Source organism: Danio rerio, chromosome 4, assembly GCF_052040795.2.
Source record: "Danio rerio strain M-AB ecotype USA chromosome 4, GRCz13ab, whole genome shotgun sequence".
Lineage (NCBI taxonomy): Eukaryota > Metazoa > Chordata > Actinopteri > Cypriniformes > Danionidae > Danio > Danio rerio.
In genome coordinates this window covers 28778846-28804448 of record NC_141024.2, presented here as the reverse complement: position 1 = coordinate 28804448, position 25603 = coordinate 28778846, and the positions used below count along the sequence as shown (strand labels likewise).

Sequence of the window (25603 nt, the reverse complement as noted above, 5' to 3'; positions counted from 1 at the left end):
CTCCACTGTAACCCACCAAGATGGATAGAAAACCCTGTTTCTTCCCACCTTACAATAAGGCTTTTTCATACATTTCAATTGTTTGGATTAAAACATTTATATAGTTTTGACTTGTGATAAAACCAGTAATGTCATCAGCATATGGTGATAGAAATTTAAAATGATAATTTATATTAGGAATTACAACTCCTTTAAGAACCTTTCTCAATGGTTAAATCATCATCAATGCTTATTCCACCACTTGCTTTAACTGTAAAAGAAAATTTGTTATAAAACAGTTAAATAAAGGATATAAAAAAAAACATAAAAAACGTATTCATCAACTTTGTCAAATGATTTTCCTGACCCAATAACAGAATTTCAATGCTGACATGATTAGACTGATTAAGACCAATTACATCTCTCGTGCAATAGGATTGTCCATTATAGATTTGTCAGGTATGCAGTAGGTCTGATAACTATGGATTAATGAATCTAAATAATGATTTTAACATTTTGAGAATATTTGTCTTACTTCTTTGTACATACTCAAGCACAGATAAATCTTTGAACAAGTCACCAGCACTTAAGGCAGGGGTCTCAAACTCAATTTACCTGGGGGCCGCAGGAGGCAAAGTCTGGGTGAGGCTGGGCCACATAAGGGATTTCACACAAAAAAAAAAGTCCTCAAATGTCATTATTAACAGTTTTACTTATTTCTTCTGAACATGAAGTGTCCTGAACATTAATAGAACATTGAGTGAAGATAATGAACAGTTCTTCTGAACATGGCATCTTTTGCCTACTTCTTGCTGCCAGAGACTTGACAGCGCTTCTTCTCACAAATCTGAACCACATTTGTCTTTAGAGGGGAAGCAGTTGAGACCCTCAGTATGGCTTGAAGATGATCATCATTAAGTCTAGACCTGTACTTTGACTTATTGAAGTTCAAGGTGGAGAATAACTTCTCACACAAATATGTGCTCCCAAAAAGGCACATGGTCCGCCTGAACATTCGGGAAAGCTCAGAGAAGCTGGGGGGCAATTCTCTCAAAAATTGCCCATGCATGTCTGCTTTTCCATTCCCTCACCTAAAAAAAGGCGTATATATGTATAAATAAAACACCCCCACCCCACTCCAGTCACATCAGTCTGTACCAGTCTGTATCTACCTATAATATATATAAGATGCAGGCTGTAGCTAGGTAGGTGGCAGGCTGCAGATAGGTAGCTAAGTGGCAGGCAGGGGCGGGAACAGCTTACCTTGGTTCTGGCCGGCGCGAGCTCTCTCTCCCCGCTCCGCTGATTCTGTCAGTGTACAGCGGTCGGCGCGGGCCACAAAATATTGCACTGAGGGCCGCAAATGGCCCGCGGGCCGCGAGTTTGAGACCCCTGACTTAAGGCATTACAGTTCTCAGCACAGAATAACTGTTTATAAAAGTCTCTTGCAATCTTTCTCATTTCGGTCAGATTTTATATTATTGACCAAACCTGATGACGTAGGTAGCAGATTTATTTTAATAAATTGCTCAATGTCCTCTCATTATCAATACCAACATTTTTCTCCAGTAACTGAATTTCCTCTATAAAGTCTTTTCTGTTGTTTTTACTATCTTTGATGTATGATCTTGACACATATCCTCTAAAGATGACTTCTTCAATTTCCAATTATTAAAAAAAAAATTGTAATCACAAAAGGAAATATAATGTTGTAATTTAATTTTCAAGTGCCAACTTTAATTATGTTTCATTGTTTTCTTTTACATTCAAAACCCATTTGGAGAGATACAAAGACCCATTACTTTTATTGACTACCTACAAAGCCCTTAACGGCTTAAGGCTGATTTATACTTCTGCTTCAAATGCCGGCGTATGCTACGGCGCTGACGCATAGCCCTTCGCTGTGGCCGTCGCCGTCACTGACGTGCACCTCTCAAAAATTGTAACTACACGTTGCAACGACGTGTAGCGTAAGCTCTGTGATTGGTCGGCTTGGTAGCGCTGACGAGTCTGGGCGGGACCGAGAGCCGCGCGAATGGCGCGAGCGATTGTTTACAAGTGTGGAGTCCCGTGAAGGAGCTCCGGATGAAAAGTTTTCTTTTGTGTTTACCTCAAAGTTAAAGTTGTTGCACGTCCGCCGGTTCCTGCCTCAAAATGAGCGAGTTTGAGCCACTTGTACATCCTGGAAGTGTTCAGGAAAAGCAAAACAACAGCGAAGAAACTCGACACAGAGGAACATTAACACCTCACTGCCCACTAGCGTTTCGGAAGTGTTAATGCAGACCAACAGAGACAGCGCACAGAAGTATAAATGCACAGCCACGCGCGTTACATGCGCCGTGGGTTACGCCGGTCACCTGACACAGAAGTATAATTCAGGCTTTAGCTCCCCAGTATTTGAGGAAGCTCCTGGTGTTGTCACACCCTCAGCTCTCTGCTTCCTCTGCTTCCCCTCACCATCCACCACATAGCACAACTGGGAACCCTCACCTGATTACTGATCACCTGCACCCGCAATCACCACTCAACAGAAATACTCACCTCATTCACTCAGTCAACAGCTGGAATCAAAGATGCATGGTCCCCGTCGTCTTCTCTGTTGGACTCTCCTGTGCTCCTCTGTGGATGTTTCTCTTTTCCTTCTCCTGCGAATGCAGTAGCATCGATTTAAGCCAAATTACTATTCTTATATTGGCATTTGACTAAAGCACTAAGCTTATCTACTGAACTGTTCAGAGTCCCTGCGGGTTCTTAAAAAGTCTTAAATTAAAATCCGGAAATTTAAGGTCTTAAATTGTCTTAAATTTTACCTTAAAGTGGCTGTAGGTATTAAATTTTTAGCCGGTGTGCTTAATGTCAATAGGGAAGCACAGTGGTCCACCGTAAAACATCTAATAGTTGATCAATTTATTATGTGTAAAACAGGAGTGAAATGATGGTTGGTCGGCTACAGATGCTGACGTCGGTTTGCGCCTGCGTGCTGCCATTAAAGTTACATGGTTGTTGATGTTGTTTGTAATGCAAATATGGGAAAATGCTAATTTAACGCCAAGTGGATGGAAGAGGATGCATTTAGGATGTGGTTGGCACCAGCTAAAAATAACAATGAGGCAATGTGCAAATTCTGTAAAAAGACCTTTTCATTAGGGACTATGGGACTCAAAGCCGTCGAGTCCCACATGAAAGGAAGAAAACACCAGCGGTACGTTGCAGCAGCAGCTAGTCATAGCGGGTCCAGGTTAATCCCTGCATTGTTTACTGCTCAACCTAATGATAACGTTACAAGTTCAGATGCCGCCTCACAGTTGATTATGACCAGTTTAATTTCACCGCCAGACACCCAAAAGGCAGAGGTACTGTGGGTTCTCCACACTGTGATGTGGCACAATTCTTTCAAATCTAATGAGGACATACGTGACCTCTTTGCTGCCATGTTTCCTGATTCCCAGCTTGCAAAGTCATTCACCTATGGTGAAACTAAAACTGCATATGTCACTAAATATGGCATCGCTTCTTTCGTCAAGGAGGAGCTATCGTGCAGCGTTATTGAGAAGCCATATGTCGTCATGTTTGACGAAAGTTTAAATAAAACGACAAAGAACAAACAAATGGACCTTCATTTGCGATTCTGGACTACTGAAGATGAGACTAGCACACACTACGTCATCTCCCGCTTCTATGGTTTGGTGTTCATGGGTCTCTCCAGAGCCGAGGACATGATGGTTCATTTCAATGTAAGTAATGTTATGATTGTTTGAAATCGCATACTATTATTCATACTAAGTGCAGTGTAAAATTAAGTGCAGTTTAAAGCTCATATGCTAGCGGTGTAAACACCAGCACTGCCCCGGTGCTCCGTGTTCCCACTCAGGGCAGAGGACTGGTTATATGCTCCAGTTAGTCACAGGTCTATGGTCATTTCGACAATCTAACAGGTAACAAGACATAGCTCAGTGTTTAAGGGGTATAACTGTTGGTATATGTGGTTTATAAATTAAACATGCCGAATTGTAATGTTATGCGCTTTTGGGCAAATGTAGCTGCTAGTGTAAGCTGTCACTTACTGCCATAGCAACAGTAAACATTCACTTAAGGGTTAACGTAATGAGCTGTAAGTAGATGTGCAGAAACAAGCTATGTTTGTAAATACACATTATATATGTTGTATTTTACCACAAAGTACATGATTTTACCAGTTAGTAAACCCATGGAAAATAATTAATTTAATTAGTAAAATTTACCATTACATTTATAGGCCACGCACAAGGAAAGACCCCTGTGACCATATACTGACTTAAAAAGAGCACATATTAACGAGTACTGTTACAATCTACATAATAGTTTAATCTGCAGGTATTTTAATGTCAAAGCTCACATTTTTAATGTACCAAGGCATCCTGTATCATAACTAATGTCTGTCATTTGTAATAAAACAAATCTGAATTGAGCTCACTGAACATATACCCATATAACGTTACCAATTATATAATGATTATCGTTAATTATGTTTATAATTACATTTCTGTATATTTGCATTTTATTGTTGTGGATTACTTGGCACATAGAATTTATTTATTTATTTATTTTTTTTTTTTTTACAAATGTGCAGGAAGGTACTAAGGTACTGAACAACATGCTCTCACTATCAATGGATGGGCCTGCTGTAAACTGGAAGTTTGTTGAACTCTTACAAAAGGAACACAGAGAGCAGTGTGGTGGAGCCCAACTACAAATAATTGGGAGTTGTGGCCTTCACACGATGCACAACTCATTCAAGAATGGCTTCGCAGTGTGGCAAGTTGAGAAAGTCCTGACAGCCCTGCACTACCTGTTTCATTGTGCACCTGCAAGGAGAGAGGACTTTGTGTCAATGAAAAAGTGTGATATGTTTCCTCTGCCATTTTGCGGACATTGATGGCTAGAAAACCTTCCAGCAGTGGAGCTAGCCATTGAAATGTGGATCAAGTCAAAGCCAAGAAGCTCCCCAATCCAAGGTCATCGTCATATGACACCATCGCAGAAGCCCGGATGGATCACTTCATCTTGGCAAAGTTACACTTCTTCATGAGTGTCTCAAGAAGTTTTCAGCCATTTCTCACCAAGTACCAGACAGATGCCCCGATGATTCCCTTCCTTGGCAGAGATTTGGAGGATCTAATCAGGGTAGGCCTAATGACTACTAAAAGTATATTAATGGTTTAATCATTCAAGCAACTTCATTTACAGAGGGTATAAGCAATAAAACAAAGTACTAAGTTTTCAACATAATGATGTTTGTAGAAAGTATTGTAAATACTGTAATACTTTTTCCAATTTTGATTATAATTTTTATGCTTGTGCTATTCTATTTTCAGAGCCTTCTCAGGCGCTTCATAAAGCGAGACCTCCAGGTTGATGTTTCCCCAGTAAAACTGGTCAAGCTTGATGTGACAGACCAAAAGCTTTGGGTCAGTCCAAAACAAGTGGACATAGGCATGGGAGCCACAGCTGCCCTCAAGATAATATTTATCTTAGATTACCTTATTATGTGCTATATGCACTGCAAAGGCACTTGACTAGTGAAGTATTTATGTTGAGAAATTAAAAGATCAGATTAATTGTTTTAACATCAGCCAGACCTATTATCTGGATCTGTCAAATGTTGTGTAGTGTAAGTTACACATTGGGAGAGTTTATTTAATGTTTCAGGGGATGTGACTTTTGTGCTTTTGTCAGGGAATGACAGGCAGTCAGAGTGGTGAAAGTGAGCGTGAGGTGTTACTGTTCATGCAAGACAGCCAGAGTGCTCTGTCAAAAATATGTCAGAACCTTCTATTGCCCCCTGAAGTACCCCTCTGTCTGACATATGATTTGCTTGGACCGCCAAAATATGCACAAACAACCAGACATGTGCCTGCAAAAAATTAAGGCCCTCATCATGAAATTTGTGCAGGATAAGAAGCTGTCAGGAGGAGTCACAGCGGGTAACATCTGTAGACATATCAGAAATGTGAACAGTTAGTCTAGTGTAAATCAAAGGGAGTCTTATTTTAGATCTCAAGTTAAACTAGTCTATTATTTTGCAGTTCATTTATTTATTTATTTTTGGAAATACAGCCTCGTATGAGTTATAATAAATGTATGTAGGCCTAATATACAGTTGAAGTTAGAACTATTAACCCGCCTCCCCTCCCCCTCTGAATTTTTAATTTTTAAATATTTCCCAAATTATGTTTAACAGAGCAAGGAAATTTTCACAGTATGTCTGATAATATTTTCTCTTCTGGACAAAGTCTTATTTGTTTTATTTCAGCTAGAATAAAAGCAGTTTTTAATAATAAAAAAACATTTTAAGGACAATATTATTAGCCCCTTTAGCTTTATTTTTTCAATAGTCTACAGAAAAAAATATAATTATACAATAACTTGCATAATTACCCTAACCTGCTTAGGTTACCTAATTAACCTAGTTAAGCCTTTAAAGGTGTACTCACACTATCTACAGTTGCCTTGAACCGGGCCAAAGCCCGCTTGTCCACCCAGACGGCCCGCACTCACAATACATTCGGGCCTGGGCACACTTGCGTCATTGATGATGCACTGGTCAGAAGCGGTCTTGCTCAGCACAGTGGAGATTTTTGAAGTTGTATAATTTAAGTCGTTTGGGATGCGGTGACACGCAGTCAGATATTTCGCCGAACAGATCAGCCACTTTTGATGCTCATAAACAATCATAAAGTCCTTGTGCTGCAGGAATAAGGAGGTTTGCTGAAGGTGCTGCTGTGGTGCAGTGAGGGGTTTGCGTCTTTAATAATCTATGACAGTTTGCGTTCATTCAACAGTAAGAATAATTAATAAACACATATGAAACAGTCCCTCAAAAGTCACATCTCGGTTTCAGTTTCAGGCTTTGGCGCGTTTTGCACTTACACACAAAGCCCAAGTGAACCGGGCTCAGGCACACCTCTTCCAACCGGGCCTGGGCCGGCCAAATGAACTGTGCCTGAGCCCGAAACATAGCACTCACACTTCTCAAACAATCTGGGTAACGGGCCTGGGCACAGTTCGGATAGCATAATGTGAGTACGCCCTAAATGTCACTTTAAGCTGTATAGAAGTGTCTTGAAAAATATCTAGTCAAATATTATTTACTGTGATAGGGCAAAGATAAAATTAATCAGTTATAAGAAATGAGTTATTAAAACTATTATGATAAAAAAATGTGTTGAAAATAAGCTTTTCTCCGTTAAACAGAGATTGTGGAAAAAATAAACAGGGGGGCTAATAATTCTGACTTCAACTGTATGTTCTTAGACATAATTGAAATGTAGTTGAAAATATGAGATACGTTTTCCAGAGTATATTGAAAATAAATCTCTTGTGACAACAAATTATAATTTTAACTAGAAAATATTAAAGATGTGCTTGTCTTTATCTAAATGCAGGTGGTAAGATTGCCCAACAATTTCATAAGTTCTTCTTCAGTGAGGCCAGAGGAGAGGAATTCATGACTTTCAGTGCATTGGATGGAAAATCGTGAGTTGACAGCATCCTGCATAGTGCCATGAATGGATATGCAGAACTTTGGAGCTTTGTGGAAAAGCTGCTGCTTCTGTGCCATGGACAAGCTACTGTCGAGCGTGGGTTCTCCATAAACAAGGAGGTGGAGATGTGCAACATGAACGAAGACACTATGGTCTCACAGAGACTAATCTGCAACTATGTGAGGATGTGTGGTGAAGTGGTCAAAGTGTCTCTAACTAAAGACCTGCTAAATGAGTGTGCATCTTCACGCACCCGGTACAGGATCTTCTTGAGAGGAAGAAAAAGGAAAAGACAAAACAGATGAATAAAAGAAAAGGGGTTGAAGATGAGCTTGAAGAGCTACGCGAGAAAAGAAAAACAACTCTGAGAAAAATCTCAAGTGTGTGTGAAACTCTAGAAAAGGATGCAGATGGCCTTGCAGAGAAGGCTGAGAATACAGCAGGGAACAAGATGGCAGAACTTATCACTAAATCTAATTCCATGAGAAAAAGATGCAAGGAAAAGAGAAGGGAGTTGGTGGACCTAGACCATAAAATTGAGAAGAGAGCAGCAGAGCTACGCCACATGTCTTGGGGAGAATTTGGGATGTTACAAAACAAAGGGTTTCTGTCGTTAAGTCACGTGAGAACATTTGTGTTTTCTAACAGTTATGTAGATTATTTGTCAACATTTTGGCTTATGAAAGCCTGTTTTAAGGACTTTCATTATTAAGCTTATTTTTAATTTTCTATTCTATATGGTTCCTTCATACAAGGCATTGTGTTTAGTGTAATACAATTTATCTGTTACGTTGGCTCTGTTCTACATCACAAACGAACAAAAAAATAAAATAAAAAGGTCTCAAAGAAAAGTATTTTTACTTTTTGTTTTTTACTCACCGAGTTTACACATTGCACATAATTGATACCAAATAGTAAACTTAAAAATTTTGATTTCATTGTTTGAGGCAAAAAATTAAGTTGCCTATTCAAAAGAAATTATGAAATTTTTGGGTCTTAAATTATATTTGTTGAGGTCTTAAAAAGGTCTTAAAAAGCATTAAATTTGACTTTTAAAATGGTGCAAGAACCCTGCTGTTCCCTTACCCACTACAATGCCATTCACCTGTTTCTACTTCTGTTGTTATTTGCTGTTACTTTAGAATAAACGCCCTTGAAGTTTTACCTTTCTTGTGTGGTCATGCCAGGATTCTAGCTCTGCAAATCAACCGTGGCTAATACTTACGCCTCTGTGACTGGAGCTTTGACTGCAGTCGTTTCGGATTCATTCACCAGCATGGTAAACTCTCTCAGGCAAATCTTACCTGCCACCCCACTGATTGCTGGCTCAAACCCGCAATAATTATGAGCACGGCCTTCACTCAGCCAATGAGCTACTCCAGAGATCCAAGTACCTGTAATGGGTTTCTTTTACAATGTTCGCTCTATATTGAAGCGAACACTCATCAATTTCCCAACGAAATCTCTAAAATGATCTCGTTCCTCACAGGACGAGCCCTCTAATGGGTGGCCACTATATAGAATGCACACAGTCCAGTGACAGCTACCTATCAGACCTTCATCAATCACTTTAAAGAGGTGTTTGCTGTCTCACTCACGCCTCTCACAGTGCACAATGAACTCATTACCCTTCATCAAGGTAACAGCTCTATACATGATTACACTCTATGTTTTCGAGCACTCACCACCTCTAGAGGTTGGAATCAAGTAGCCCTCCTCACAGCCTACCATAAAAGTCTAAAAGCGAACATCCGTAAACTGATGGTTATCTGTGATGACAGTGCCAGTATAAAGACTTTTATTAAGAAAGCCATCAGCATTTCTCAACATCTCTCTGCCTGTGCTACTACTTCTATTCCTGATCATGTTACCACCCCCTAAGCTCTCTCACCACCACAGGACAAAGATCTGGAAGCCTCCAAAGGCCAACAATGGATTTGGAATCGGTTGTGCTAATACTGTGGAGAAACGACTTACCTCATCTCAGCCTGCCCTGTCCGGTCACCTCGTCTAATGGTGAGTAATGTTTCACTTACTCCAACAAGAGAAATTAGTACTGTTAATTCTTCCCAAAGCCAACGTCGATGTCATCCTCAGCCGACCCTGGCTCGCTCAGCATCAACCTAGGATTGAATGGAGCGCAGGAGAGATTCTCTGCTGGAGCACAACCTACAAGGACCACGGTCATTTGGCTCCCTCTCTTGGTCACAAGTCTACCTTGAATTATCTTCCTGTCCACACTACTACCATGGAAAGCTCTAACAGCTTCACCTCTGTCACCATTCCTACCATCTACACTCCCTTCCTTAATATCTTCAGCAAGGAACAAGCCACTCAATTACCCCCACATTGTTCCTGGGACTGTAGTATCGACCTGCTGCCAAATGATAAACTATCTCATGAAAGAATTTCTCCTCTTTTCCAACCTGAACATGAGGCCATGGAGAAGTACGTTCAAAAACCTCTCCGACAGGGACTCATCAGACCTTCTACTTCTCCGGCTGACTCGAGTTTCTTCTTTGTGGGAAAAAGGATGGAGGTTTAAGGCCGTGTATTGACTATCGAACCATCAACATTGCCACCTTCCAATTCATCTACCCGTTACCACTTGTACCAGCTGCCCAAGAAGAGCGATGAGAAGCATGAATCTTCAGTAATCTAGACCTCCAAAGCGCTTACAATCTCATCCGTATCCGGGAATAGGACCAATGGAGGACAGCATTTATTACCCCTACTGGCCACTATGAATATCTAGTTATGCCCTATTGTCTTGCCAACAGTCCCTCAATATTCCAAAACTTCATGTATGAAATCTTCCAGGACTTTCTTCACTACTTTGCAATTGTCTACATTGTCTCTGATGATATTCTGATGACATTCTGATTTATTCTCAAACTCTCACTGAACTTCACTCCCATGTGCAAAAAGTCCTCCAATGCCTCTGAGATAACCAGCTATTCCTCAAGGCAGAAAAGTGTGAGTTCCATAAAACCACTATCTCCTTCCTCGGGTATGTGATCACCTCTAAAGGGGTCAGCATGAAAAACCAGTAAAGTGGATGCTGTAAAGGAGCTGCAAATGTTCCTTAGATTCGGCAACTTCTACCAACATTTTATTAAGAACTACAGTCTCCTCTCGGCCCCTTTGACCTCCCTCCTTAAAGGCGGATGGCATAAATTAACCTGGATCATTGACGCCCAACAAGCCTCAAGTGACAATTTACCTTGGCACCTATCCTCAGGCACCCAGATCCCACGCAGCCCTTTATCATGGAAGTCAATGCGGCCAATGTAGGAGTTGGTGCCATCTTGTCCCAATAGTCTGTGTGACAGAGTGAACCCAGAATGGGCCCACTACAAAGCGTAGGAGGCCTGAATGCCACAAATAAACCATTCAAAAAAACATAAAAAACAATCTGGAAAAATAAAAAAAAAATAAAAAAAACAATGGCCTGACCCGGAGGTGTAAAAAGGTGGTATTTACAAGGATGTGCAATATATATATATATATATATATATATATATATATATATATATATATATATATATATATATACAGTGTGAAAACTCAAAAAAATTTACAAAAATACAAAGTTTCAAATCAACAAATAAAATATTAAGACGAATATATACAACGCAAAAATAATCAAGGAGAAAAAAAAAACAAGTCAAATGTAACCACTGTATACAAGTATCCACTTACTGAAAGTTGCTCATGGCTCTGCTATAGCACTCTGACTCGCCAAGTTAACTGACCCCGAGCTGGAGTCTGGTGTCCTTTATACGCCAATTCCGCCCATGATTGGCATAAGCCATTCAGGTATTTATCTAAAATATTTCCTTTAAACTTGCCTTAGCAGCATCTCTTTAAACATGAAACACTCACGTCTGCTTAACAGACAATTAAATATATAAAACATTAAACACCTACAACCATTAACATCTCTTCTAAAAAACAGAACAAACAACAACGCTGGTTGCACCCAAATAAACACAAATGGTATGGTCGGACTTTCAGCGCGCAAACTGTCATGGCGAGGCTTCTGATGTCATAAATGTGTGCCATTCCTTCACTCGGGTTCGCGGGTCTCGCACTGAAGAGAACAAACAGTGAAACAAATGAAAACACAAAGAAAATGGGTGTGTGTAAATGTATGCTTCATGTGAGACTGTAGGGGAGAGATGAAACTGTGGAGGGATGACTGACTGCCAGTGATGTGATATGATGCGTGCACTAATCAAAAATCAGAATCAATGACTTTTTTCAGCCTTCCTAAAGCACATAAACGCAGCTATTCTCTCTATAAAATCCATGTTAGCCATTTAGCAATGAAGCTAATGTTACAAGGCAGACCTGCCCATGATGTGAATCCTCGTCTTTGATGCGTTTGATGCACACGACCTGTACACACGAATGAAGCGAGTAAACCCAAAATGTTCATATGTCGTGCAATTTATTCACGTTTTCCTTGTCTGGTGTGAACACAACATAAGGCTCAGCTAGTCCCCCTCACCATAGTCGAGATGGAGAAATCCTATAATTGTTTGGCCACCAGCACTCTGTCACTGCCGGAGTTGCCAGATTCTCTGTCACTGCCAGAGCTGCCAGATTGCAGACCTATTGCATCTCAACGCTCCAGGCCCTCTGCAACTCCATGCTCCAAGTCCTCCGCCACTCCATGCTCCAGATACTCCACCACTCCAGGTCCTCGGCAGATTCATGCTCCAGGTCCTCGGCATCTCCACGCTCCAGGCCCTCCGTAGCTTCATGCTCCAGACAATATTACAGGGAGGGTACTGAAAGTGTAACGGGGAGACTGACACGGAGGGATCCATTTTGCAGTATTTATTAAGTCACACTTAAACATCAACAACTCGCACGGCTGTGCGGACATACAACATACACATCAACGAAGATTAGCAGATAACAGATGCAGAGTGATTACCAGGCTTGTGTCAAAGGCAGGCAGCGTGATTCAGAGTCCGTGTAACAGGCTTTGGTCAGGGGCAGGCAGCGAGAATCAGAGTCCGAGGAAACAGGCTTAGGTCGAGGGCAGGCAGAAGACAGAGCAGAGTCGTGAAACAGGCTGAAGTGGTAAACGGGAGATCAAGCAGGATAGAACGCTCAGAAATGCTGGCCGGGGCTAAACAAGACTTCGCACTGAAGTGTGTGTGAGAGCTGCTTATATGTGGTACGTGGGTCATTAGTGCAATGGAGAACAGGTGTGCTGGGATCAGGGTGAAATGGATGACGTAATGGTTAGAAGTCCGGAGATGGTGACCTCTGCTGGTCAGCGAGGGGAATGACTGGGACCGAGTCGGTGACAGAGCCCCCCCCCCCAAACGAACGGCTCCTGAAGTGAGGCAATTCTCGACGCCGGGGTCTTCCACGGGGGCGAGGGGCCGGCATCTCCGGATGTTGTGAGTGGAACTCTTCCAGTAGTGTGGTGTCTAGGATGTCCTTACGGTTAATCCAGGATCTCTCCTCCGGGCCGTACCCCTCCCAATCAACGAGATATTGGAGTTGTCCACCCCGGCGTCTGGATCTCAGGATTTCGTGGATCTGGTAGGCTTCCTCACCATCGATCATGAGAGGCGGGGGACCCTGTTCACCGGCTGCCACCTCCCTATCCGCCTCGGCTGGACCAGCAGCAGGCTTGAGCAGAGAGACATGGAAAGTGGGAGAAATACGAAAATGATTAGGGAGTGTCAGTCTGAACGAAACAGGAGATATTTGTCTTTCAATCTGGAAAGGACCCACGTACCTGGGACTGAGCTTCTTGCAGGGCAGCTTGAGGCGTAAGTCACGGGTGGAAAGCCATACCCATTGTCCTGGGGAATACATGGGACCAGAACGTCGGTGTCGATCGGCTTGTTCCTTGAAACGCCGTACGGCGTGAGAGAGGTGAGTGTGAGCTGCGTTCCAGACCTCTTCGCAGTTTTTAAACCAGGTATCCACCGCAGGGAGTTCAGAGGTCTCGCCGGACCAGGAAAAGAGAGGAGGTTGGAAGCCCAGTACGCATTGAAATGGGGTTAATCCAGTAGATGCCTTTCTGAGGGAGTTTGAGCATATTCTGCCCACATCAGAAATTTAGCCCATTCCTTCTGGTTCGAATGACAGTATGTGCGGAGGAATCTGCCGATTTCCTGGTTCAAGCGCTCTGTCTGCCCGTTGGATTGGGGATGATAGCCGGATGTTAGGCTAACATTGATTTGGAGGTTTTTAAAGAATGCTGACGAGAGTCGGGATGTAAACTGGGGACCTCTATCCGACACGATGTCTTCGGGGAGACCATAGTACCGGAACACACACTCGCAGAGTAACTCGGCTGTTTCCATGGCTGTAGGCAGTTTGGAGATGGGAATAAGACGGCAGGATTTTGAAAATCGATCCACTACTGTGAGGATGGTGGTTTTGCCCTGAGATATGGGTAAATCGGTAACGAAATCTATGGCGATGTGTGACCAGGGACGATGTGGCACCTCCAGGGGTTGGAGTAATCCAGCTGGACGGTGACGGGAGTGTTTAGACATCTGACAGGGTGAGCATTTATTGATGAAGTTAATGACATCTTTGTGTATGGATGACCACCAATAGCGGGATTGAATCAGTTGTACGGTGGCTGTGCTGCCTGGATGACCGGAACTGGGGTGGTCATGTACCTCGGAGATGAGCTTTTCTCGAAGTGACGGGGGAACAAAGATTTTATTCTCTGGACAGGGCTGTGGCGATGGATTGGTTTCGGCGGCTTGAAGGATCTCATGTTCTATATCCCACTGGATAGGAGCGACAATTAGAGGATCTTTGATTATGGGTTCATCATGGTATTCAGAGGTTTCATCGTCTGAGAGGCGGGACAGAGCATCTGCTTTGATGTTTTTTGAGCCAGGGATATAGGTGACTTGGAAGTCGAATCGGGTAAAAAACAGAGCCCATCTTGCCTGTCTAGGGTTCAGACGTTTACAGGAGCGAATATATTCCAGGTTTTTGTGATCGGTGATGACGGTGAAAGGATGTTTGGCGCCTTCAAGCCAGTGTCTCCATTCCTCTAGCGCGGCTTTCATGGCGAGGAGTTCTCGGTTTCCCACATCGTAGTTCCGTTCAGCGGAGTTGAGCTTGCGAGAATAGAAGGCACAGGGATGGAGCTTCTTCGTGACTAGGGATCTTTGGGACAGGATGGCTCCAATTCCAGTGTTGGATGCGTCAATTTCAACTACAAAGGGTTGCTCGGGATCAGGATGACGCAGAATGGGTGCACTGGAGAAGCGAGTTTTGAGCTGAGTAAATGCTCGGACAGCATCTGGGTTCCATTTGAGGCGAGCGTTGTTAGCTTTTACCATGGCGGTAAGTGGAGCAGCGACTGAACTGAAGTTTCTTATGAAGCGCCTGTAGAAGTTAGCAAAGCCCAGAAATCGTTGTAGTTGTCTGATGGTTTCGGGTTGTAGCCATTGCGTCACGGAGTCGACCTTTTGCTGGTCCATGGCCACGCCTTCTGGACTAATGATGTAGCCCAAGAATGAGATGCAGGTCTGATGGAATTCGCACTTGGAGATCTTTGCATATAGCTGGTTTTGAATGAGGCGTTTGAGCACTGCCCTGACGTGCTGGATATGCTCAGATAGCAAATTTGAGTAGACCAGGATGTCGTCAATATACACGATGACCCACTGGTTGAGCATGTCTCTAAATACCTCATTTACAAATGCCTGGAACACGGAAGGACTGTTTGCTAGGCCGAAGGGCATAACGAGGTATTCATAGTGGCCGTCGATAGTAGAGAACCCGGTTTTCCACTCGTCTCCCTGTCGTATGCGGATGAGGTTATATGCACTACGGAGGTCCAACTTAGTGAAATACTGGGCGGAGATGCTCAAGGGCGGCTGGAACCAATGGCAATGGGTAGCGGTATTTGACCGTGATCTCATTTAAGCCTCGGTAATCAATGCATGGGCGTAAGCTGCCATCCTTCGTCTTGATGAAGAAAAAGCCTGCTGAAGCGGGTGAAGTAGATGGTCGGATAAAGCCCTTTTCTAGCTCCTCAGAGATGTAACTCTTCATAGCTTCAGTTTCAGGTTGAGAGAGGGGGAAAATGCGACCACGAGGGGGCGTGGTGCCGGGTAGCAGCTCGATGGCACAGTCATTTTCACGATGTGGAGGGAGCTTGGTAGCCTTCTGTTTATTAAATGCCTCAATTAAATCATGATAAGCATCAGGAACATGACAGAGTTCAGAGTCTTCGGTATTGGTAATTGTGTTGATCTGGACAAGGGAAACAGAATGCAGACATTGGGTAAGGCATTGATTGCTCCATTTTGTGATCTCACCAGTTGTCCAGGAGACTTGAGGGTCATGCTGTTGTAGCCATGGTAGCCCAAGAATTATCGAGTGTTTGGGGGAGTTGATGGCAAGAAGGGAAATCTCCTCTTCATGGAGAGAGCCTGTTTGAAGAGAGATTGGCTGAGTCTGGAATTTTATGCGTCCTTCTCCCAAAGGGCGCCCGTCTACAGCAGTGATGGCTATGGAAGAATCACAGGAGGTTAAAGGAATAGAGTGAGTGGTGGCAAACGTGTAATCAATAAAGTTGCCAGCGGCTCCTGAATCGATCATGGCCATAGTCTCAATCTCATCTCCATTGCTTCTCAGAGTGACGGGCAAATTCACAACATTATTAGTGGTAGTGAACATAGTGGTTGCACTCACCGAGAGGGTTTTAGGGAGAGGCTTGTTGGGACATAAAACCTTCGTATGACCTGGAAGTCCGCAATAAATGCACAGGTGATTTCTTCTCCGTCGTTCTCGCTCCTCTGGGTTCAGGCGGGTTCTACCCAATTGCATGGGTTCAGCTGAGGTTTCAGGGGATACAGGACTGGAAGCAATTGAGCACAGTGGATTGCGAGTGCGGAGGAGAGTGTCTAACCTTATGGAAAGTTCGATTAGTTGATCCAGTGTTTTTCCCTCGTCACGACATGCCATCTCTTTCTGCAATTCTGGTCTTAAAGCCTTTCTGTAGAGCGTGGTAAGCGGATCATCAGCCCAGCCAGTTTGCGCTGCCAAGGTGCAGAACTGCAGTGCGAACTCAGCTGCGGAGCGATCTCCCTGTTGGATGCACAGTAGCTCCTCGCCAGCGTTACGACCACCCTCCGGATGATCAAACACAGTGCAGAAACGTTTGAGAAAGTCATTAAACGAGGGAAATATCGGGGTACTGTCTGGCCAAACTGCAGTAGCCCAGTCTAGCGCTTTCCCAGTGAGCAGTGAGCACACAAAAGCAATTTTCCCATTCTCGTCCTTAAACAGATGGGGCTGTTGGGCGATAAACAGTTTACATTGCAGTAGGAAGCCTTTACATTTTGCTGGGTTACCTAAGAACTTGTCAGGGAATGCCAATCGAACTCCGGAAGTCATCGGGGGTTGTGCAACAACAAGTGGACTTGGAGAGTAGTTGGCGGTGGGTTGCGCAGTGGCAGCAGCTTGCAGGTTTTGTAGGGATTTCACCAGTTCGTCTGTTAACTGAGTTAGATGTGTTAGTTGTTGTTGGTGAGTAGACCATACCTGAGCTTGTGCTGTGACTTCGTGAGACAAAACCTGGATGGCTGCGGGATCGGTGTTGGGCGAAGTCTTCTGTAACGGGGAGACTGACACGGAGGGATCCATTTTGCAGTATTTATTAAGTCACACTTAAACATCAACAACTCGCACGGCTGTGCGGACATACAACATACACATCAACGAAGATTAGCAGATAACAGATGCAGAGTGATTACCAGGCTTGTGTCAAAGGCAGGCAGCGTGATTCAGAGTCCGTGTAACAGGCTTTGGTCAGGGGCAGGCAGCGAGAATCAGAGTCCGAGGAAACAGGCTTAGGTGGAGGGCAGGCAGAAGACAGAGCAGAGTCGTGAAACAGGCTGAAGTGGTAAACGGGAGATCAGGCAGGATAGAACGCTCAGAAATGCTGGCCGGGGCTAAACAAGACTTCGCACTGAAGTGTGTGTGAGAGCTGCTTATATGTGGTACGTGGGTCATTAGTGGAATGGAGAACAGGTGTGCTGGGATCAGGGTGAAATGGATGACGTAATGGTTAGAAGTCCGGAGATGGTGACCTCTGCTGGTCAGCGAGGGGAATGACTGGGACTGAGTCGGTGACAGAAAGACTGTACAAATGAACTTACTGGGGTTTTTACAAAAATATTTAATCTGTACCTTAGTCAGGCCATTGTCTTAAGGCCTCAACAATCATCCTGGTCCCAAAAAAGACAACCATCAGTAGTATAAATGACTACCAGCCAATAGTGTTTTGAGAAGCTGGTTAGAAGTCACATCCTTCAAAGATTCCTCCCACATATGATTTCCATCAATTTTCATACAGGAAAATTTGATGAACAGAGAACGCCATAGCTATAGCTCTTCATACTACCCTAGCTCTGCATTTAATACAATAATTTTAAAAGACTGGTTTCTAAATTAAACCATCTTGGCTTCCCTCTCTCCATCTGCCTCTGGATTCAAGATTTCCTTAGTAACTGCTCACAGAGAGTAAAGGTAGGGCACAATGTCTCCTCAGCACTCAGTCTTGGCACAGGTTCCCCACAGGAATGTGTGCTGCACTCCCTTCTATTCAAGTAATTCTATCTTGAAGTTTGCAGATGACATGCAGTGGTCGGGCTCATCACGGAAAGAGATGAGACCGCATACAGGGACATAAAGTGAATAAACTACTTTTATGGTGCAGTGATATTAACTTGGCCCTCAATACCTTAAAAATAAAGGAAATCATAGTGTATTTCAAGAGAAACAGACCAGGGGCCTCATGTACGAAGACTTGTGTGGAAATCATACTAAAACATTGCGTACGCACAAAGCTGTAAATATGCGTACGCAGAAAAAAATTCAGATGTATGAAACGCTGCGTACGCCGAGTCTCACGCATATTCTTTTGTACATCAGAATAAACGTGAAACTGAGCGCAACATGCATGAGCACAAAACCCCTCCCTGCCTCCTCCCTCGTATGAATATGCTAATGACTCTACTTTTGCAAAACCCAACGAAAAAGCAATAGCAAAAGCTAGCTAGAAGAAAAACTTTGAACCAAATGTGAATTGGAGGTGCTGCTTTCGGAGGTAGACCGGAGAAAATGCGGTGCTATTTGCAAGTTTGTTCTCCGAATTAACAAAAAAACAAAAAATAGAGTGGAAGAGTTTAGCAGATGCGGTTAACACAGTTGAGTCTGAACATCGCACTGAGTGAATTAAAAAAGAAATAGTGTGATTTATAGGTGTAAAATGTTGCAGTACCCTTAACAGTCTTAGTGGTGCAGCTCGTAAGACGCATGTTAATATGTTTTGACAAGTTCGAGCATGAACTCGGTTCGAATCCAGCGTCTGATGAACTGTTTCTTCTTTTTTCCCCCGCTACATATCAGATTTTGCCAACTATTTATCACGAGGAAGACAAGTAGGAATCATTAATAAGTTTGTGCATCATACTTTATTTGCACATTTATTGAATGGAAATGTTTCTGATTCACGCATGCAAATTCATCTTCAGATAGTGTTTTTATAGCAATGTGTGTGCATTAGATAGCTCAGATTACATTAGGAAAACAGGCAACCGCTGCAAATTGTGCTTAAATGTTTGGCTGGTCAACTGTATGGTATGGAAACCTTATATACCTGCTAGATGAACCCGTCTCATACAGCTGCCATTGCAAGGCTCAGACACTTTGTAGAGAGCAATTTAACACAACTGCCTGTAGGAGTCGCCAATGGAAAAAAAACAGACACGCACAAAAAATGTTTGCCAAGAAGCTGGCGTGGAGCTGCGCACATTCCCACGTTTAGTTCATCGTTAGTAAATCCAAACTTGAGCGATTTTGAGCGTAAAACCTGGCATACGCAAAGTTTTTGTGCGTACGCAGCGTTGATGAGGCCTCAGATACTCTGCCCATATAAAAGGGGACTATGTGGAGAATGTCAGTGACTTCAGGTATCTGGGCCTGCATCTGGATCACAATATATCATGGAAAATCAACACCATAGCACTAGTCAAAAGGCACAGCAGCGACTTCTTTTCCTTAAGGTGCTAAAAAACAACTTGGCCAAAGATCTCCTAGAGTCCTTTTACAGATGCATCGTTTAAAGTGTGCTGTCATACTGCATCCCAGTGTGGTATGTCAGCTGTACTTCCCAGGAAAAGCTGCTCTCATAAGGGATATTAACACATCACATATAATCATTGGCTGCAGTCTTTCCTTATTAGAGCAGTTGCTCAAAGCCTGGTGCTACAGAAAAGCACGGAGTATCCTAAAGGACTCCTCCCATTCTGCACACCATCTATTTCAACTGTTACCTTCGGGGAGGAGGTACATGACCATAAAAGTCAAAACAAACAGACTTAAAAATAGTTGCAATAACGCAATAAATTTGCAATAATAGGCAGTTGCCAAAATGAACGGACATTAAATTGTGTGTGTTTCTGGCCAACATTTTACTCACTTTTTAACTTAAAAGCTGCTAAAAATGCACTTGTCACTTTATATGAGTGGACATTGAATTGTATGACTTTCTGACCAACTATTTACTCACTTTTTAACATTTTTGTTGCTTTAGACAATTAGGACTGCACTGAAGGGAAGGGCAAACGTAAATTTTGTTGTATTTTGTACAATCACAATAAAATTCTGATTCTGATTGCAACGGAAGTGTCTGGAAGCCACTCTTTGAGGGGGGCTCTGTTACAGTAACCAGCGATCTTGCTAGTGCAGATTGCTGAAGAACAACAACTCTGCCACCAAACAGACTACAAATCACAGCACACCCTCACCAGTTCTTAATCTCGTCTGATTGCAAACACTTTCGGCAGAAGCTGCTCAAGCACTCCTTACACAGACTATTTCTACATCACACTTGCTCACACACATTGCTGAGTGTTATTTGTTTGTTTTGTTAGTTAAACAAACCTGTAACTTTACAAAGCGTTTCATTTCTATGTCTAGCCATGTTATTTGATCTTTTTCGTGTTTTATGTAATTTATTCCTTGCCTTGTTTCTTGTTTATATTAACTTTCTCTGGTTTTAACCATTTGCCCATTCATCAATGACAACTTCTGGATTAACTGTATGAACCCGATGCTCCTGTGTTGACTGTTGCCTGCCTGACCATTCTGTTGAATAAATCTGAATTTGGATTCGCTCCTCCATGAAAGCCTCCTCCAGTTATAAAAGTACTTTAAATTAACATTGTGTGCGAAATTCATTCTCTATTCGTCATAGTCAAAACTTATCCGGCATATGTTTTATGCAGCAAATGCAGCTGTAACCCATCATTGGGAAACAGCCATACACACTCATACACGACGGACAATTTTAGCTTGTGCCACCACGACACTCTGTGTGGAAATGTTGTATATAAATAAACTTGCCTTAAATGTTCCTTTTATTTTCCTGTTTTATGTTATAATACATAGTTCGGTTAATATCATTATGTCACCATTCAACAATAGTTTTATGCAACACCATATGTGATTTTGGGTGTTTTATTTTTAATTTTGCAACAAGTTGAACTGCAATTAATTCCTCACACTTTGCATGCAAACCCAAGCAACAGTCACCTCTGCCGTTTCATTCAGTAACTTTTTATCCATGCTCTCATGCCAAACTCAGAGGTACTGGTGCTCTCTAGCTTGAAGTCATGGTCATTTGTTTTTTTTTTTGTCATCGAATATCTGACAATTGTAACAAAATGTAGCAAAAAGTACTACAAAATGGTAATAGTTTGATTAAGGTCCTTACATGACTGTACTGCACTTAAATAATGTGACTAAAATAGGAATACTACATGTCTTAATTCATTTTTTTTAGTTCTATTATGATTTTAATCAGATTATTTCATTTTATTTAAAATGGTAGAATTCATTCATTCATTTTTCCGCCACAGCGGAATGAACCGCCAACTTATCCAGCACGTTTTTACGCAGCGGATGCTCTTCCAGCCGCAACCTGTCTCTGGGAAAAAAATGGTAGATCAGTAAAATCAGACAAATAAAAGGTTTACAACCTGTGAAATTATAATACGTTATTGTCTAATGTACATCTTTTAAATCTGCAGTTCAATAAAGGAAGATATATGGTAGTATAAAATGAGGAAAACAAATGATTTTGAAATATATACGTACAGGCCTACCATCAGAGTTCATTGTTCCCTCCTTGTTACTGGTTGTTGCAGTTAAATACACACTCAAAAAAATGTTGGGTTAATATCCAATAGTAGGGTTAAAAATTGTGGGTCATTATGTTGGCTTAAACTGAAGCTTTATCGGATCAAATTTATAATAACTCACCTAGTTGGGTTAAAATTTAAGTTTCAACTGTTGACCAGCGCAACATTTTGGCTATAATGCAGCTACAGAAAACAGTATGAAAGTTTTCATATTTTATTTCCATATTTTATTTCTGTTTTCTGCTAAAAACAGCTTAGAGAGAAGTTAAGCTACATGAGAGGATCAGCATTCAGCCGTACATGTACGACTCGGACACAGACCAAGCAGAGAGTAAAAAATCATTTGTGTCATTGTCTAGTTTACAGCCGACTGTGTGCTAGTTTTAAGTGCTAAGCTTGTACACCGAGATTAATAACCACGCATACTGAATTAACTTTGACTGAGGCACCGGATGCGCCACTTGAAGCCCTGACACAGCACACCAGACACTCAGTGGCATGGCAGAAACATGCAGTGTCCCAAGTTATCGTGCCACGCAGCGCCATGCATTCCAGAATTCCAAACACATGCCTCCACCAAGGCAAACACAACAACGCCCCAAGTCGGCGGCCGCCCGCGTGCACCCCAACAGAAACCCACGCCCAGAACTACGAAATGCACGCCACCGCGCAAAGAGGTGCTTTTGGTGTGTGACCTGCAGGCAAGTTTGTTATTTTATTTCCAACGGAGAGACGTGCACATGAGGCAATGCGCTTCACAGAAGGAGCTTCTGTGATGCGACTGGCTGAAGTTTAAGGTAGACGCAATGAAAAGTACACATGTTTGCCAACCTACCAAAAGGTACAAACAATAATTCAGATTAAAGCGATAATGTGGAGAAAATTAATCTTGTGTTGAGCCCAATGAGCCTTACATCTAAAATAGAGCAAGAGTCTTCCTTTAGTGACATCGCTTTGACGGGGGGAATGCACTTCTACGTCAAGTTGCGGTCGCTCTGAAAACCAATCCAATTGGACCACCATTTTTATGTTGTGAAATTGAAAAAAAAGGACTGTGTGTGTGCATCACCCCAAAATGATGGTCTATACACTATACTTACACACCTGTCTGTGCAAACAGCTTGAAAAGTAGATTTTTCACCATAGGTTGCAAGTTGCAAGCTAAACTTGCTATTAAAAAAGTCCCAGAAATGGACAAATGGGATTTGTTTTTAATCTAAATGAGACTTATTTTTAAATTAACTCTATACCAAAAATAACATTTGTCAGAAAAATTTACTCCCCATCACTTGATTGATTTCTTTTCTTATTTGAAACACAAAAATTAGTTATGCAGAACAAACATGCTCTTTCTCTTTTACACTGTAACATCCTGGTTTCTGTTTTTGTAAGTTTCAGTTCTGTGTTTTCATGTCTCTTCCTGTTTACCTTATTTTACCCCTAATCTTGTTAGCCTTTGAGTTAATTGTATTCACCCTCTTTTTCTCGTTTCCTTGTGTATTTATACCCTGTTCTGTAAGCACTTTGTTGTCATTAGCTTTTGGTCACTCCTATGATGTATGCATTTCTCTCGTTGCTTTGCTTTGCTTTGTTTTAGTTTGTTTAAATAAATGTTTGTTTGGCTGCATTTGGATCCGCACCTTTGATCATTCCCCGCTTTACGCCAGACGTGACAGAACTAATGACCAACAATGGATCCAGCAAACCAAATCAACCCCGCCTGAGCTTCCTGAATGGCCGCTGCCTGAGCTTCCTGAAGGGCGGGCGCCAGATCCTCAGTCACTGCCAGAGCTGCCAGATCCTTAGTCACTGCCAAAATGCCAGATCCTCAGTCACTGCCAGATCCTCCACCGCCAGTCCTGCTTTCACCAGAACTGCCAGAGCTGACACCGCTGCCAGAACCACTACTGCCAGAGCCATAGCTGCCAGAGCTAAAGCCACTGCTGCCAGAGCTGCCGCTGCCACCGCCTGGGCTTTCTGAATGGCCGCCGCATGAGCTTCCTGAATGGCCGCTGCCTGAGTCCCTCGAATGACCAGAGCTGCCACCTGATTCCCACGTATGGCCATTGCCACCACCTGAGTTCCACTTATAGCCAGAGCCGCCACCTGAGTACCACGTATGGCCAGAGCAGCCGTCTGGGGTCCACTTATGTTCAGAGCCACCACCTGAGTTCCCTGTATGCTCTCCAGAGCGTCCAGAGCCAGGTGAATTGCCAGAGCCATGTGACCTCCTAGTGCCATGTGACTTCTCAATGCCTCTTGAGCCAAAGCCTCCTGACCCACTGGAGTTCTATGAACTGACAGTGTCTCCTGGTCCCAAGCCTCCTGACCCACTGGGGTTTAAAGTACTGCCAGTGTCTCCTAATCCTAAGCTTTCTATCCTGCCAGGGTTTAATGAAATGCCAGTGCATGCTGAACATGAGCCTTCACTCCACTTACACTCCAAGCCCTCTGCAGCTCCATGCTCCAGGTCCTCCACAGCTCCATGCTCCAGGCCCTCCGCAGCTCCACGTCCCAGGCCCTCCACAGCTCCATGCTCCAGACCCTCCGCAGCTCCCCGCTCCAGACCCACCTCCGCTGCATGGACTTGGCCCTGTCCTTTCCCCTTATCCGCCTCTACTCCACCTCCCTCCTGGAATATTGAACTTTCTTTTTCAATGAGCGTCTGGAAACCGCTCCTTGGGGAGGGGCTATGTAACATACCTATGATGTCTGAGTTTCTCTCGTTGCTTTGCTTTGTTTTAGTTTGTTTAAATAAATGTTTGTTTGGTTGCATTTGGATCCGCACCTTTGATTATTCCCCACTTTACTCCAGACGTGACACACACACAGTGGGAGAGAACCTATGGATTTACCAAGTTAAATCATTAACAACGCAAAAGTAAAATAAAATTATTTGCCATTCATTTATATTTCTTATTTTTTCTTGTGCAGAGGAAGAAATTGATTAGCAAAGCTTTCTGCTCCTTGATGACTACACGATTACAGCACTTATACCAAGAATTGGCCTGAGATTAAAGTTTATTCATTATTTCAAGCAGCTGCGTACTGTAAGTAACTAAACAATGCCTGTCACAAGCTTCAAATGCAAAAAATCCACTCCAAACTTCAAAGAATATTTCCGCCATCTTAATACCATGCATAGCATTAACAGTTCATCCAATTTTTTTCTGTTGTTGTGAAAACATACTTTCAGATCAAGTGTTTTCCTCCTATGCTGTTATCTTCCCTGTCTTCATGCTTTCTGTTAGCTGTGTATAAATCAGATGATGTTAAAACATATGGCATCAATTCTGTTCTTCAGCGAATAATTGATGATATTATGAACTTGGAAGTTGGGGGACTCCTTATTGACACTCCAGAATATTGTGGCAGTGTTGAGGTCAATGTGGCACAAGTTACTGGTGAAAACTTAGGACTGAACTTAGGCTTCTTAGAAAGTTTCAAAGCTAACCAATGCTTTCACTGGTGTAAAGTAAACTAAGAAGATATGTGGAGGCAGACTGTTGAAGACACAAAGATGCTGCGCAATGCTCAGATTCATACTGAGTACTTGTCATCCAACAACCAATCAGAAACAAGACTCAAACGAAAATGTGGATTTGATGATTTAAAGTATTTCAGTGTTGTGGACAATGTAGCCCCAGACATTATGCATGACATTCTTGAGGGAATTGGACCATACAAAGTCAAGGTTGGTCTTGACCTCCTTGTTTGCTGAAGCTCTTGTGAGTTTAGAAACGCTCAACTTATTGACAAGTTTTGATTATGGATTCCCAGAAAGCTGCAACAAGCCTACTGTGCTGGGACAACATGAACTTAAGAGACAGACTGATGCTCAAATGTGGTGCTTTTCAAGGTTTTTGCTCATCATTATTGGAGACA

At 42.7% G+C, this 25603-nt stretch overlaps 2 pseudogenes across 1 annotated transcript; both read left to right on the top strand.

Moving 5' to 3' along the window:
- The first annotated feature begins 1747 nt into the window (after nt 1-1747).
- On the top strand, nt 1748-7510 carry LOC147844747 (uncharacterized; annotated as a pseudogene). The gene is made up of 3 exons (XR_015942445.1): nt 1748-3713; nt 4589-5142; nt 5334-7510. The product of XR_015942445.1 is annotated as an uncharacterized LOC147844747, transcript variant X1 (transcript).
- LOC147844746 (uncharacterized) lies at nt 5698-25202 on the top strand (annotated as a pseudogene).
- Nucleotides 25203-25603: the final 401 nt, after the last annotated feature.